The sequence below is a fragment of the Cryptomeria japonica genome, chromosome 7 (assembly GCF_030272615.1).
Source record: "Cryptomeria japonica chromosome 7, Sugi_1.0, whole genome shotgun sequence".
Taxonomy (NCBI): Eukaryota; Viridiplantae; Streptophyta; class Pinopsida; order Cupressales; family Cupressaceae; genus Cryptomeria; species Cryptomeria japonica.
In genome coordinates, this window is record NC_081411.1 from 272,890,183 (window position 1) to 272,905,795 (window position 15,613).

Sequence of the window (15,613 nt, forward strand, 5' to 3'; positions counted from 1 at the left end):
TTCTAATCAATAATAACCATCTCATACCTTGATAGTATATAAAACTATGTGGGATTTATGTTCTAATAATTTAAATTAGAATTTTACCAAAATTTGCATAAAAAATAATCTAATAAGTTTATGCATACCAATTGTCAACGTCTATCATTTTACAACATTTTCTATTGTAGTTGCACTACATGTTAACTAAACTTGGTAGTAAAAAGAATAGAACAAGTGTTGAGGGAGAACAAATGCCATTTAGATTTTTCTATAAAAGAAAAAAGATGTTAAGTTGTTGATCTATCTTATTAAAAAATCTAATAAGTGTGTGCATACAAATTGTCAACGTCTGTTGTTTTACAACATTTTCTATTGTAGTTGCACTACATGTGAACTAAACATGGTAGTAAAAAGAATTGAACAAGTATTGGGGGGAACAAATGCCATTTAGATTTTTCTATGAAAGGAAAAGGAAGTCAAGTTGTCGATCTAGCTAGTTATGGCTCATGATGGGAATGACTTAAATCACACACACTAAGCTTACACTTTTAGGTTTAAAAGTGTTAAACACTCAGAGTTGACTGCCATTTTCCAAGCTTAATATATGTGGTCAAACTAAGAATACACTTCCACGCTTAAAAGTGTTAAACACTTAGAGTTGACTAACATTCTCTAGACTTAAAAGGTTGCTTAGTGTGTGTAGTTTAAGACTGACCCTCATAATGAGACAAAATTAGTAGTAGACGGTTCTCTTGATTTGAAAAGAAGGCCTTCTATACAAAGAAAGACAAGACAATGGAGAACTTGCTACGTAATCATTGGTAAAAATTACGCATCCCCTTTATCCAAATTTCTCACCTGTTTCTTTCTGAAGTTAGTATTCGCATTTATGTTCTAATAATTTAAATTAAAATTTTACAAAAATTTGCATAAAAATAATCTAATAAGTTGGTGCATACCAATTGTCAATGTCTGTCATTTTACAACATTTTCTATTGTAGTTGCACTGCATGTTAACTAAACTTGGTAGAAAAAGAATAGAACAAGTGTTGGGAAAGAACAAATGCCATTTAGATTTTTCTATAAAAGAAAAAATATTTTAGGTTGTCGATCTAGCTAATTAAAAAAAATTAATAAGTGTGTGCATACCAATTGTCAACATTTGTTGTTTTACAACATTTTCTATTGTACTTGCACTATATGTGAACTAAACATGGTAATAAAAAGAATTGAACAAGTGGTGGGGGGAACAAATGGCATTTAGATTTTTCTATGAAAGAAAAAGGAAGTCAAGTTGTCCATCTAGCTAATTAGGGCTCATGATGGGAACGACTTAAATCACACACACTAAGCTTACACTTTTAGGCTCAAAAGTGTTAAACACTCGGAGTTGGCTAACATTTTCTACGCTTAATATATTGCTTAATGTATGTGGTCATACTAAGAATATACTTCTACACTTAAAAGTGTTAAACACTCAGAGTTGACTAACATTCTCTAGACTTAATATGATGCTTAGTGTGTAGTTTAAGACTTACCCTCATAATGAAACAAAATTGATATTAGATGGTTCTCTTGATTTGAAAGGAAGGCCTGCTATACAAAGAAAGACAGGAGAGTGGAGAGCTTGTTATGTAATCATTGGTACAAAATTACGCATCCCATCTACCTAAATCTCTCACCTGTTTCTTTCTGAAGTTAGTAATTCTGAATATTCTATTTGGAGCCAAGGAAATATGTGAAAGAATGGCTTATCGATTTGGGTAAATCATAAATTTATGGTTAAGTTTGAATGGGAGTACTAATGGAAATTTCCAGACTTCACCACAGAAGAGTGGGTCCACATTGTCTTGAGCCAATTTCATGATGAACAATTATATCTGGACAAGCTTCGCTGGGTCACCGAACAAGCAATCTAGTCTTTCATAAAACTATGGACACAGGGAGAGATAACACTAAAACATGCCATAAAAAATGTGGAAGTTACAAAGCTGACCAGAGCTACACACATTGGAATATGCTTAAATGTAACCATGATAATGAATCCCGCTGTCGAATACACAACTATGGGAATAGCATACAAGGTGTATTACACGGAGAGGGTTTATCCAACGCCACCACCTTACATGTTACATATCAGGTGGTGTTAAATGGAAAAGATATTGACATTTGCGAGGTAGAACACCAAACAATCACATTACCACTTTCAGAATGGTACCATAATCATTTATCTGTCATTCTACTTTATGAACGCATTACCAACATTTGTGAGAAAATATGGGATATTACTAGCTCGTTGTTACACGACTTCAAAATCATGTCCAATATTTTTAGGATACCACTATATGTTGGAGGTTCTTTAAATAATTTCAATAGAAAATGTAAGAAAGAGAGGATTTCATATAAGATGGTCTGCAAATACAAACACATCTTTTATAGTTGGTAAGGACTATATCATGATGGAGGCCATAGATAACCTATTGAGCCTCGCTAAGGACCCTAGGGTGGATAAATTTACTACGAATAAAATATGGTTTTTCTTTTTTGAATATACATGAGGAATCAACCACATATGCTCTTTGGAAGATTTTATGAGACTTGTACAACGATAAATACATGGCTAATAATATTATTTGGGGAAAGAAGTTATACACTTTGAGAAAGGATAATGGTGGGTTTATAGATGAGAATTAATTTGGACTTGTTAGAGTAAAAATGGAGGACAATATTTGTATGGCATTTTGATTTTTTTCTTCAAATTTTATAATAATGTTTTGATGGAAATCAAGAGAACTGTCTAGTCCATTAAAATTAATGAGAAATTGAATGTATTACTCTCAAAGAACATTCAATTCAATACTTAAATTTCCACCAAAGAGGACATAGATATTCATGCAAAATTATATAGGAGAAATGAAAGGAGGACGAAAATAAAAAAGAAACATATATATCACATCTCTTACTATGCCCAAGGCTAACTATCAAAACTATTTTGAGCATAGGGAGTATTGTAAAAGTTACAAAGACTTGGTGTGAAAAAACAGAACCTAAACTATAATTAAAAAATATTTTCAAGACAATCAAGATGCCTTTGGCATGGTATTGAAAACTTGTGCACTAAAACGTGCATTGTTAAAAAATATTTGAAATGACTTCTAAATGACCTCCGTTCTTGGATGGTTTTCAATGTATGAAGAATATGAAGGTGAGAATTTGTATCTTAGTGATGAAATTCATTTCACCATAGTTGGTCCTTAAAATATAGTCTATGTTTAATTCTATAAATTATGAGTAAAGAAAGTTAATGGTGTGATACAATTCCTTAGTTTTGTATAGAAGAATTTATTTATTAGGAAATCGAATGATATAGGTGTTTAGTTTATTTTATATCTAAATGTAATATTGATTGAGAAGATATGGTGCTTGCTAAGAGTGTTCATATGACCACTTATTTTATCTCGATGAATGCACTGTCTAACTCAATAATTATTTAATATTATTATAGTAACTGTTTATGGTGAAATGTGGAAACAACAATAATATTGAAAGGTTAAATGAATTCAACCACAAAACCCTAGCCTAACAACAACAAAGATCCACCATAACATATGTAGATTACCTAAGACAATGCAAATCAAATGAAATCACAAAGATTATACCATCACATGTCCAATAGGGTTTGAATCTCCATTCTTCCTATCTCCATTGATCTTATTTGATATATTTGCTCTCAGATTTTATGTGCACAAGAGCTCAACAAAGAACGGAAATGTGATTGCAAGTAGGATCGCATATGAAAGTTCAAAATCATAGTGTAGTTGAGTAATCATCGGGGGCTTGATAATGAAGGAAGCATCTCCTTATATTGAAGACACTATAAGAAATGGAGGGATAAGATTAAGAGGTGTAAAAGATAAATGGTCGGCTATGATTAGAGGGTAGGTAGAGGAAAAAAGAAAATAATGAGAGGGTAGGTAGTGTATGAATGAAGAGATGAATGACATGTGTCATAGGTGGAAAAGGCTAATGAATTAATTAAATAAATAAAGATTTATTTAATTAATAGAAGAAGTGGGATCAATTAAATAAATAAAATATTTATTTAATTTAGGAAAAGGATAATTTAAATAAATAAAGGTATTTATTTAAATGAGAAATAAGGCTAGAAGAGGATAAATGAATTAATTAAATAAATAAAGATTTATTTAATTAATAGAAGAATTAGGCTCAAATAAATAAATAAGGATTTATTTATTTAATTAGACATGACAATTTTAGGTGTCTACATTTTGCCCCTCTTTGAGACAATGCAGCTTGTCGTGTTGTTTCAAAGAAGATAAGATGAATTGATACAAAGTTGCCCCAAGATGGAAATGATATGCCCCTCGAGAGATTGGATGAAAATATCTAGAAAGATCGCAGACAATCTCTCGATAAGAAAGAAAGGCTAGAAGGGACTGATCAGATAGGATAGAGTTACAGAGTCACGGGATAAAGAAGACTGACTTGGGAGACTAGGCTAGGGTTAGGGCCAGGGTAATCTATAAGATAGACCACGAGGGGAAAACATCCTCATTATCATCCACACATCCAAGAGATCAAAGTGAAGAGAGAGAATAGAGTAGGAGCAGTTAGCAGCGATGGCATTGGTGCATAGATTCGATCACGTTCGTCGATTTCAGAGGCCAGTAGATGCAAGAGAGCCAGTAAGTACCACAAAACCTCCTTGTACTTTTGTTGCATTAATTATTGTCATAAATGCATGCCAGGTAGGTAATAAATGCATTTTAGGTATGTCTAGAAAAAATGTCAAGCGGGGTAAAAAATGTTAAGGCGCATTTGTGTCAAAAATGTGCATTTATGTCTTCTAGTGCAAATTGGAAGTTTTGTGATGAACATATGCTGTCGATTGGATAAGTTGCTGAGAGTATACACTCAAGCAGGTCCTCTAGGGAAGACTAGAGTAGCAAATAGGGCTAGGATTGACAATTATGTGATAGAACATACGTTGCCAATTGGGAAACTACTCAAGAGGATACACTCAACCAGAGGCCTTAGGATAGGATAGATCAAGGCACTTTGTGATAAACAATGAGTACCAAGACACAGTACTTTGTGATGAATAGGGAGTACTAAAAAGAGCAACACTTTGTGATGAACAAGGAGTGCAAATATGAGTAGCACTTTGTGATGAACAGGGAGTGCAAAAACATGTAGTACTTTGTGATGAACAGGGAGTACCACTAAGATAAACAGCAACACTTTGTGATGAACAATGAGTGTCACTAGGATAGAGCGCCATATGATAAATATAAGCACTAGGATAAAGAGCAGCATTTTGTGATGAACAGTGAATGCCACTTTAACTAACACGGTTGATTTGTTTGACTACAGGAGTACCTACCTATGTTGGAGTCATGGGAGAGATTCCCATCAACTCAAAGATTACGACCGGAGCTGACTTTTAAGGACAGAGCAACTATTGAGGTTATGGGCTTGCGACATATTCTGTATATGTCTGAGTTTTGGGTGAACATGGGGTTGTTGACTGCACTGGCTGAGAGATGGCACTCAGAGACTTGTACTTTTCATTTTCTGATGGGTGAGATGACAATTACCTTAGAGGATGTGTATAAGATACTGAGGATACCGATCGATGAGGAGTTAGTTCCTTACGATCGAGACGGAGATAGAGATGCACTGAGACAAGTGTTTAAGGATCCAGGACTAGAGATGAGGGATGGACACATGGCTTGGGACACCATGACACAGACAGGATTAACACTACTAGCAGTACTGGCAGGAGTGATCAGTGGGTTCCTCTGTCCAGATAGGGTGACATGAGGCTTGACAATGGGATGGGGGAGGACACTTGAGAGACCTATACTATGGAGCAATGCCACCAGATCAGTGGGCTAGGAGCTTCCATAGATCATTGCGAACAGCGACGACCACTGGAGGGAGGGACAGGAGACAGGCATCCAGCAGTGGGCTTATTGGTCCTCCACCACTAGATAGAGGGGATAGGAGAGATGATCTTGGGGCAGGTCCTTCTAGGGCTCACACTCCATCGAGGCCAAGCAGCTCCGAGGGAGGGAGTTCATCATAGCCTTAGAGGGCTCCCTATGTATCAGTTTTGTACCATTTTGTATGACGATGTAGACACCTTCGGGTGATTGTAGCCATATGATTTTGACATCATTGTATCATGACACTTATGATTATATATATATGAGATGATTCATCCTTGTGGCAGCTATATGCATGTGTACCTATGTGATGTATGTTTCTATGTGATGCTTATGATATGGATGCAAATATGTACATGAGGAAATGCAATATTTTTTATTTTTTATGTTTTTAATATGTTATGCCAATGCAAATGTGAATGTATGAAATACAAATGAATATGATAATGCAAAGAATTATTTACATGATGAGAATGTAAAATGTGCTAACATGTGTTGTGTGCAGGATGTGATGCAATTGTGATATCTATATGTATGTATGAAATGCTAACATGTGGTAATGTAGGTGCAACTACATGAAATGCAAAGATTTTTGGTGTGTCATTATACTCAGTCATGTTATAGCAGGCTACACGGACTCAAGAAGGATGATGGAAGTCAATCAAGAAAGGGAGATGTAAGATAGAAGATATGAAAGTGAAAGAGCTTCTTGTGCGTTATCATCATTGAGCTTTATTATGGCAAGTAGGCTATGACAATCGAGGCATATGTTTGACCCAAAAAATCATTGTACCTATTTGCATGGAGATAAGACAATCTCAAACAAGGAATGCCCCAGTTTACACTAGACTCTCAGTGTTCTCATATCCTTGGACAAGTCATAGAATTACCAAGAGACAATCCACAGACAACAAAGAAAAATAGGTGATGATACCCCATCCTTGCTTTTCTAGTCAATGACATCCTAGAGATAAAATTTCTAATCAGAGACATCCTGGAAAAGCTAATAGACATGTCACCAGAAAGATAAAATCAAAAGAAAACTAAGACTCGACACCCACATCCACTATAGTCCTCAATTTTTTTAGTGTCTCTTGTCACTTGTATAAGTCTTATTTGATTGTGGTCACAATGTCTACTTTCAGAAAAAACATAGATAGCATTGAACCATATGTTGTCTGAGTCTGTTGAAAGATTTGATTTGTTGAAGTCCATTGTTGTTGTTGTGTCTCATCTGAAACTGACTGAATCCATGAAACTGATACTTTATTGCGGAGAAGATGGAACTTTATTGCGGATTGGCAATGCAAGTGTTTCTTTATTGTGGATTGTGCATGGATAGATTGAAGGAAGGTGGAAGAAATTGTACTCCTCGAAACATGTGATTCTCTTAGTTCCACACCCATCACTAGACGTAGGATCTTCCTTAGCCACAGATAGGAGCTGATTTATTATGGATGGAAAATGGGGAAAAGGAGGGACTATTATGAATGGCTAACCAATCTTAGGTAGATCAATAACAAGACATGATGGGAATGGGTAAGTTTATTATGGATAAATAGGTTGTGAGTGTGTGCAAAGTGAAAGGATGAAAGTGAATCCTAAAGGAGGGAGGAGCAATTTCTCTACGCATGGTGCTGGGGACCCAGTTTTAACCATGGTACTTGCCCAGGGCGCCACCGAAGTGGTTTTCACCATTGGATAAAAATGTTTTTCTTTACTTTTTTATTTTTTTTGTGTCACAAGGCCCCTATTTGCCAGGTTTTCACCATGTAACAATTTTTTTGTATTTTTTATTTTTATGATTTTTTTTGTATTTTTGAATTAGGATACTCTGAAGAGCTATCTGTAAAACCTGTGAAGGTGCATGTTGTTGATAGGATCCTCCAAAGGTTCGCCATCTGGAGTTGAAATTTGATATGCACTAGATCCATAGGCTGATGTAATGATGTAAGGACCAAGCCAATTTGGTTTGAACTTGCCCTACTTCTCTCTGTCTTGCTGATTTTTATGATTTTCTCTGAGAACTAAATCACCCACCTCAAATGTGTGAGGCTTAACCTTATGATTGTAACTTCGACGTTCCTTGATTGAATGATGTGTAGCTTGAGTGACTGTCTTCCTTGATAAAAGAACTGAGATAGAATTACTAGTGTGTGGACTACATAGGCCCACATGCTTGTCACCTAAAGAAGTTTGGGCATCTCTGATAACAAAGTCCCTCGAGGAAGCTCCATTAAAGGTCCATGATGTATCACCAGAAGGGAAAGGATGTGTGGAACAAGTGGATGATTGATGAAGGCTTATGATTGCGTAAAGAAGTGAAAGTAGGATGGCATGATAGAGACTTAGGACCAACAAGTATGATTTTTGACTTAAAATTGTAGAACTTTTTCCCCCAGTTATTTTGATATTAGGGGAGATCATCTCTTGTTCTTTTTCTTTCATAGGATTTTTATCCTTGACCTTGATTTTTGCAAAGTCCAATAGCTTTTGATTTTGATTTGGACTAAAGGACTTTTCTTTATTTTTTAATTTTATATTTTTCTTTTCAAATCTTGATTTTTGATCTCCAATTAGTAAGGGCTTTTGTGATTCTTGTTGATCCAAGTCTAGGAGAGCAGTAGAAATGGAATGAGTGGATGAAACGGTAAAGCTATGTGAGTTCTCAAGAGGGCTGGTGATATACTCAATAGATTCTTTGTTGGAACCACTCTTAGGACTATTAATATCAAGAGATGCTTGCACCCCTAGAGGAGATTTGCATTCAGACTTAGTAGCCACAACACTAGGTGGTTCACACCCAATTCCTTGCAAATTGTTTATAGATTGTTCTTGTCGACTGAATGTCTTAGGAGATAGTGGGATTTGATTAACATGAAAGATATACTCACCACATCCCATGTCTTTAATCTTGAACTTTTCTTTTATCTCTGCTTTTTTTGATGTAGAAGCTTTCAATGATTCTGGATCCACATATGCTGATGAAGGAATAGCTTGTTGATTGACTGGGATTGTTATTTTTGATCTAGGTCACAGATTGTTGCAATATATGAATGGATTAGGATCAGCTTTGATGGTCACTTCAACTCCATTGTGTGGAAACTTGACACATTGATGATATGTAGATGGGACTGCACTCATCTCATGAATCCATGGACATCCTAGCAATATGTTGTATGTCAGATCCAGGTCTAGGACTTGACAAACCACATCTTTTGTAACTAGCCCAACTATGAGAGGCAAGGTGACTATGCCTTTGGATGAATTCTATTCATCATCATATGCCTTGATGGTAATTTTGTTTGTAGAATTCACAGCTTTATCTGAATATCCCAATTGTTTAATAGTGCTCAATGTGCAAATGTTTAGACCTGCTCCTCCATCTATCAAGACTCATTTTATTCGATGTTTGTGTATGAAGGCTTCAATGTGCAATGGTGCATTATGTGGTTGACTTATGGAGGCATCGTCAGCTTCTATGAATGTAAGGGATTGTGGAACAGAAAGGTATCCCACCATGGCTTGAAACTGGTCAATGTTCAGATCAGTAGGGACAATAGTGTCTCTCAAGATTTTGTCAAGAATAGCTTTATGTGCGTGGGATATGAGTAAGAGCTCGAGGATGGAGATGAGCACGGGTGTCTTCCAAAATTGTTCTACAAGGTCATACTCAGGTTTGGTTGATGAGGAAGCGGTGTTTTTAGCTAGAGCACCTTGTAAAGTGAATTTACCTCGATGAGTTGTAACATTACATTCAGAGGTAGGTTCAGAAGAAGATCTAGTACCTTTTAGGATAATCTTGGGTCTTTGGGTAGAATTCTCAAGCATTTTGTCCTTGATGATAATGGTAGAGACATAATTGTCCATCGAAATGTGATTGATAGCTGAATCATAGTTATAGGATGCTCTGGTATAGTTGGTTTGGTCATTTGTGGCTGTAGCTTTTCCCTTGTCATGTTTTGGGAATGGTTCTTTAAACATCTCATGTTCTTGATTGGATGAGTGTCCTTCAATCTCAATGTCACCTCTATCAATAAGATCTTGTATGATGTTCTTCAGTCGATGACAATTACTTGTTTTATGACCTTTGCTCTTATGAAATTCACAATATTCATCATCATTCCACCAATTTGGTTTAACCTTTGGCTCATATGGAGTAAAATCTGGAATTGTGATTATCTTTTTTGCCACTAGCTTCTTGAAAACTGATTCAAGTGGTTCTCCCAATAGAGTGTACTTCCTTCATGACTTTGAAGTTGTTTGAGTATTCACTTGATTGTTTGTAGAGTTTGATCTAGAAAAAACGATTTTGGGTCATACTGTATTAGCATCAACAACACCATCATTGACTATGTTTTTGTTTTTATTCCAAAATCTTGGCTTGTCTTTTCCTTTAAAGTCCTCTTTTTTTTCTTTGAATATCTTAATGACTCCTTGTTCAATTAGGACCTTTTTTGTTGCTAAGCCCTTTTCAATGACGTCCTTGAAGGTGGACACACAAGCTTTTCTTAGGTCATAACCAATGTCTTCGTTAACATTCTGGGTGAACATCTCTACCATTTGTTTCTGAGGAATTTCACAAGAGCATCTACTGGCTAGATTTCTCCATCTTTGTAAAAATGATGAAAAAGATTCTCCATCCTTTTGCTTGGTGTTGCACAAAGTAGTGACTGATATGTTTGTCTCTATGTTGTATGAGAAATGTTGAATAAATGCCTCTACTAAGTCACCCCATGACTTAATTCCAGGCGGGAGTTGGGAGAACCATTCCATAGCTTGATCACCTAAGCTTTGTAGGAATAATCTCATCAAATATGTCTCTTCTACTGCTACCTCAATGCAAGCTGTGAAAAATTGTCTTATATGTGCCTTAGGATCTCCTTTTCCTCTATACTTATCAAACTTAGGTGTCACAAAATATGTAGGAAAAGGAGGCATTGGAATGCTTTTGTCAAATGGATAGGGACATATGTCTCTCATTGTGTAAGTTGTCTTTGGTGTATTTATGTCCTCCATTTTATTTTGTAAGTCCTTGATTTGTTGTTCCAAATTGTTTTTAGGTGGAGATCGACTTCTTGGACCATACCCCATGCCTGAAGCACCAGGTGGAGGAGGAGCATGCTACATATATGGATGATATTGATCATACACATGTTCATATGGAGGAGGTCTATAATGATGTTGTGTATATGGACCACTTGGTATAGAGTCATGGTGAGGAATGGAATATCTTCTGTGTCCATGTATACCATAATCTACCGGAATGTCATGAGTTTGTTCTAGTGTGTTGCCCCCAAATTTGACATGGGGTTTCCTTGTGTCCAAATTTTGAACCTGCCTTTGGATATCCAATTGCCTTGGTGGTTGGTCCTTAGCATTGGTATGTCATTGAGCATATTTTTCTACATAAGAATTCCATAAAGGTCTGTGTAGGTGAGTATCATATGCTTGACCATGTGTGTATGGGACCTCTAGTTTTTTAAACAAAGATGATGGTGATTCAGGCACAAGATGTGGTCCTCTATTGCCTCCATTATTAGGCCTCCTTTGATCCATGTTGAGGTGAGTTTGTTGTAAAGGTTGATTTTCCATTATTTGAGACATGTCAAAATCATGAGGGATCTTGGCTCCACTTTGTGCCATCACTTGTAAGAAGTATTGTCTATCTCTCCTCATTATTTCCTCAACCAATCGATTGAAACGGGGATCCATAATGGTGTCTTCCACTTCTGCTGATTATACTGAAATGTTGTCCATATTGTCATTGTGTGTGTCATTGTTGTTTGTAGTGTCCATGTTCTCAACATTTAGAATGTTTCTATAAGCATCCATGTCAGGTAATGTAGTATGATTAGAATTGAAAAAGATATCATTATAATTCTCATAGGCACTCATCTTTGTAGATTCTTGAGCCTCTCTAGCTTCTCTCCTAGATTTTTGGGAACGGGTTTCAACCATGAACTAGGTATTTTACCAAGATGTGTGAGACTAGATGAAAATGGAAAGATATGAAAGACCAAGAGTTGGATGGAATGTAAATGAATCTGAAATGTACTTGCAATGTCTAAAGTGTAAGATCAAGTATGTATATAGTAGAGTAGGTGTGACTTCCAAAGAGATAATAGTTTCTCTTGATGAGGTAAGTTGACCTTGACTCTAAGTAAGACCAAATGAGACCCAAAGGTGAGTGACCTTGATGAGGGACCAAGTAGCAAAATGTTGTTGTATGTAGTATGTTGACAAAGAAAGATGAGGACAAGCAAGTGACCTTTTGACTCAAGTTTAGACAAATGTGAATGTAATGCAAGATGTAAAGCAATGATGGACTTTGTGAGACCCAACGACAGGTTGATTTCTAGATGAAAACCTAAAAAGATAGCCTAGGAAGCTCAAGAATTCTGAAACTGATTGCTCTTGTTTTTTGGACTGTAAATTTTTCCAATTTTTGAAGTTGTTGTTGTGACCAAATCTAAATGTTTGACGATTTTTTGTGACAAGAGGACACAATGTTGATGAGGACTCAATGTTTGCAAGTGTTAAGAATCAAAATGACTCCAAGAAAAGTGTGTTGTTTGATGTAAGAATGTTTTGCATACACTTGAAGACACAAAAGAAACAATATTTTGATGTTTGGTCTTGAATGTTTGATTGTTCAAAATAGGACAAGCACAATTCTTATAGCTGGCTAGGACAATTGTTTATGATTCTCACATGAGGCTATGCTATTTAGAGCGGATACTTAGATGCTTGACCCCACTAGCTCCACCCTCGGCACTCACTTCTCGGGGAAGCCAAGCATGAGTCCCCACGAAAACTCCTCGTGGCAAACTTTGTAACTCTACTAAGAACCGTATGTGTGTGGGCCGCTCCAGAGGTTCGACCTCCTGCCCTAACAACTAAAAGGATTTTGGCTTCTAAAACAAAAAGGTGCTACTAAGGGCATCCACTCGTGTGGCCATACATGCAGTACTTTCAGCTCTATAAATAAAGAAAGCTCCCAGCCGGTAGTGGTTACGCCCTACAAATGATCAAATAAATTTGATCAAACGGGTTTATGCGGAGACATAGTATCGGTATGAACTAATCAGCACACATTATCCATAGTTTTCACCATGAATACACTTGTTTATAGTGCTTCAGAAGAGGTGGGTTTTCCTCGCTACCACTTGGGTCATTCTCTCCTCACTAGTAGTCTTAATGACCACACGGGGAGACAGGCCCTCTAAAGATGAAAAAAAAAGAGCCTATTGCCCAAGACATAAAGGAGACTGGTTCAATTTTAGTGCACCAATTGAAGTGTTTGATAATCTATGAAAACAAGGCACATAATAAAGATCAAAAGAAAATCCTTGTCAAGATCCTATAACAAAGATTTGTTAGTAGTTTGAATTGTTTGAAATGATCACCCCTTCCTGCAAGCACACAAGTTAGGTAAATTTTAGATCCAAAAGACTTTGTGAAATAGGGGCCCTCAACAATGCGTTTTTTTGACCAATTCAAAGATCTGATTCATCACAAAAAAAGACCACCAGTCAAATTTCAATAAATTTCCAGAAATGTAAGAAAATCCAAAAAATTTGCTAATTTGCTCCAAAAATTAATTTTTTATGAAACATCATAAATAATTCATATAAAATGCAAAATGGATCCCAAAAAAATCTGAAATTTTTACTAGACACTCTTGATGATCTTCCAAACCTGCATAAAACAATTCTTGTAACAAATTCAAGCAGTTTGTGAGATATGAGCAAAATAATGCAAAACCCTAATTTTCAAAGATCCAATTTTTGAGGAATTATTTTGCATCAAAATTAAAATCACAAACAACAAGTCTTCTATATGATTTGGAGATATTTCCAAAAATGTAATAAAATCTGAAAAATTCGCTAATTTCCTCTCAAAATTAATTTTTTATGAAAAATCATAAAAAATTCATATAAAATGCAAAATTGATCCCAAAAATCAGAAATTTTTATTGAACACCTTTGATAATGTTCCTAACCTGTAAAACAAATTTGATGCCAAAATCTAAAGCCATTTGTGAGGTATGATCAAAATAATGAAAAACCCTAATTTTTAAAGATCTGATATTTAGGGAAATATTTTGCATCACAATTAAAATCACAAAGGATAGATCATGTGTATAAATCAAAGAGATTTCCGAAAACATAAGAAAATTTGGAAAATTCGCTAATTTGCTCTCAAAATTAAGTTTTTATGAAAAATCATAAAAAAATCATGAAAAATGCAAATGTGCTCCAAAAATTCTGAATTTTGGATTTAAGGTGCTTAATATTGTCTTCAACCTATAAACAAAATTTGGTGAAAAAATTATGAGCCGTTTGTGAGATCAGATCAAATATCTCCAAGATCTTGATTTTGTGTCCAAAACCCTAGCTGCACAAGGTTATTCTCCAAATTGTTTTACAAAACAGCAATATAGGGTTAGAAAAACATGCAAAAAAAAACATAGATCTAACAAAAATCCATGTCCCATTGGGCATGCCAAAATGTTTATGGTGAAATGTGGAAACAACAATAATATTGAAAGGTTAAATGAATTCAACCACAAAACCCTAGCCTAACAACAACAAAGATCCACCATAACATATGAAGATTACCTAAGACAATGAAAATCAAATGAAATCACAAAGATTATACCATCACATGTCCAATAGGGTTTGAAACTCCATTCTTCCTATCTCCATTGATCTTGCTTCATATATTTGCTCTCAGATTTTATGTGCATAAGAGCTCAACAAAGAACGAAAATGTGGTTGAAAGTAGGATTGCATATGAAAGTTCAAAAACGTAGTGTAGTCGAGTAATCATCAGGGGCTTGATAATGAAGGAAGCATCTCCTTATATAGAAGACACTATAAGAAATGGAGGGATAAGATTAAGAGGTGTAAAAGATAAATGGTCGGCTATGATTAGAGGGTAGGTAGAGGAAATAAGAAAATAATGAGAGGGTAGGTAGTGTAGGAATTAAGAGATGAATGACATGTGACATAGGTGGAAAAGGCTAATGAATTAATTAAATAAATAAAGATTTATTTAATTAATAGAAGAAGTGGGATCAATTAAATAAATAAGATTTTTGTTTAATTTAGGAAAAGGATAATTTAAATAAATAAAGGTATTTATTTAAATGAGAAATAAGGCTAGAAGAGGATAAATGAATTAATTAAATAAATAAAATATTTATTTAATTAGACATGACAATTTTAGGTGTCTATAGTAACAAAACATAATCAAACATTTTTTTCAAACTTTATAATATTGTTTTGATGGAAATCAAGAGAACTGTCTAGTCCATTAAAATTAATGAGAAATTGAATGTATTACTCTCAAAGAACATTCAATTCAATACTTAAATTTCCACCAAAGAGGACTTAGGTATTCATACAAAATTATATAGGAGAAATGAAAGGAGGACGAAAATAAAAAATAAACGTATATATCACATCTCTTACTATGCCCAAGGCTAACTATCAAAACTATTTTGAGCATAGGGAGTATTGTAAAAGTTACAAAGACTTGGTGTGAAAAAACATAACCTAAACTATAATTAAAAATTATTTTCAAGACAATCAAGATGCCTTTGGCATGGTATTGAAAACTCGTGCACTAAAAGGTGCATTGTTGAAAAATATTTG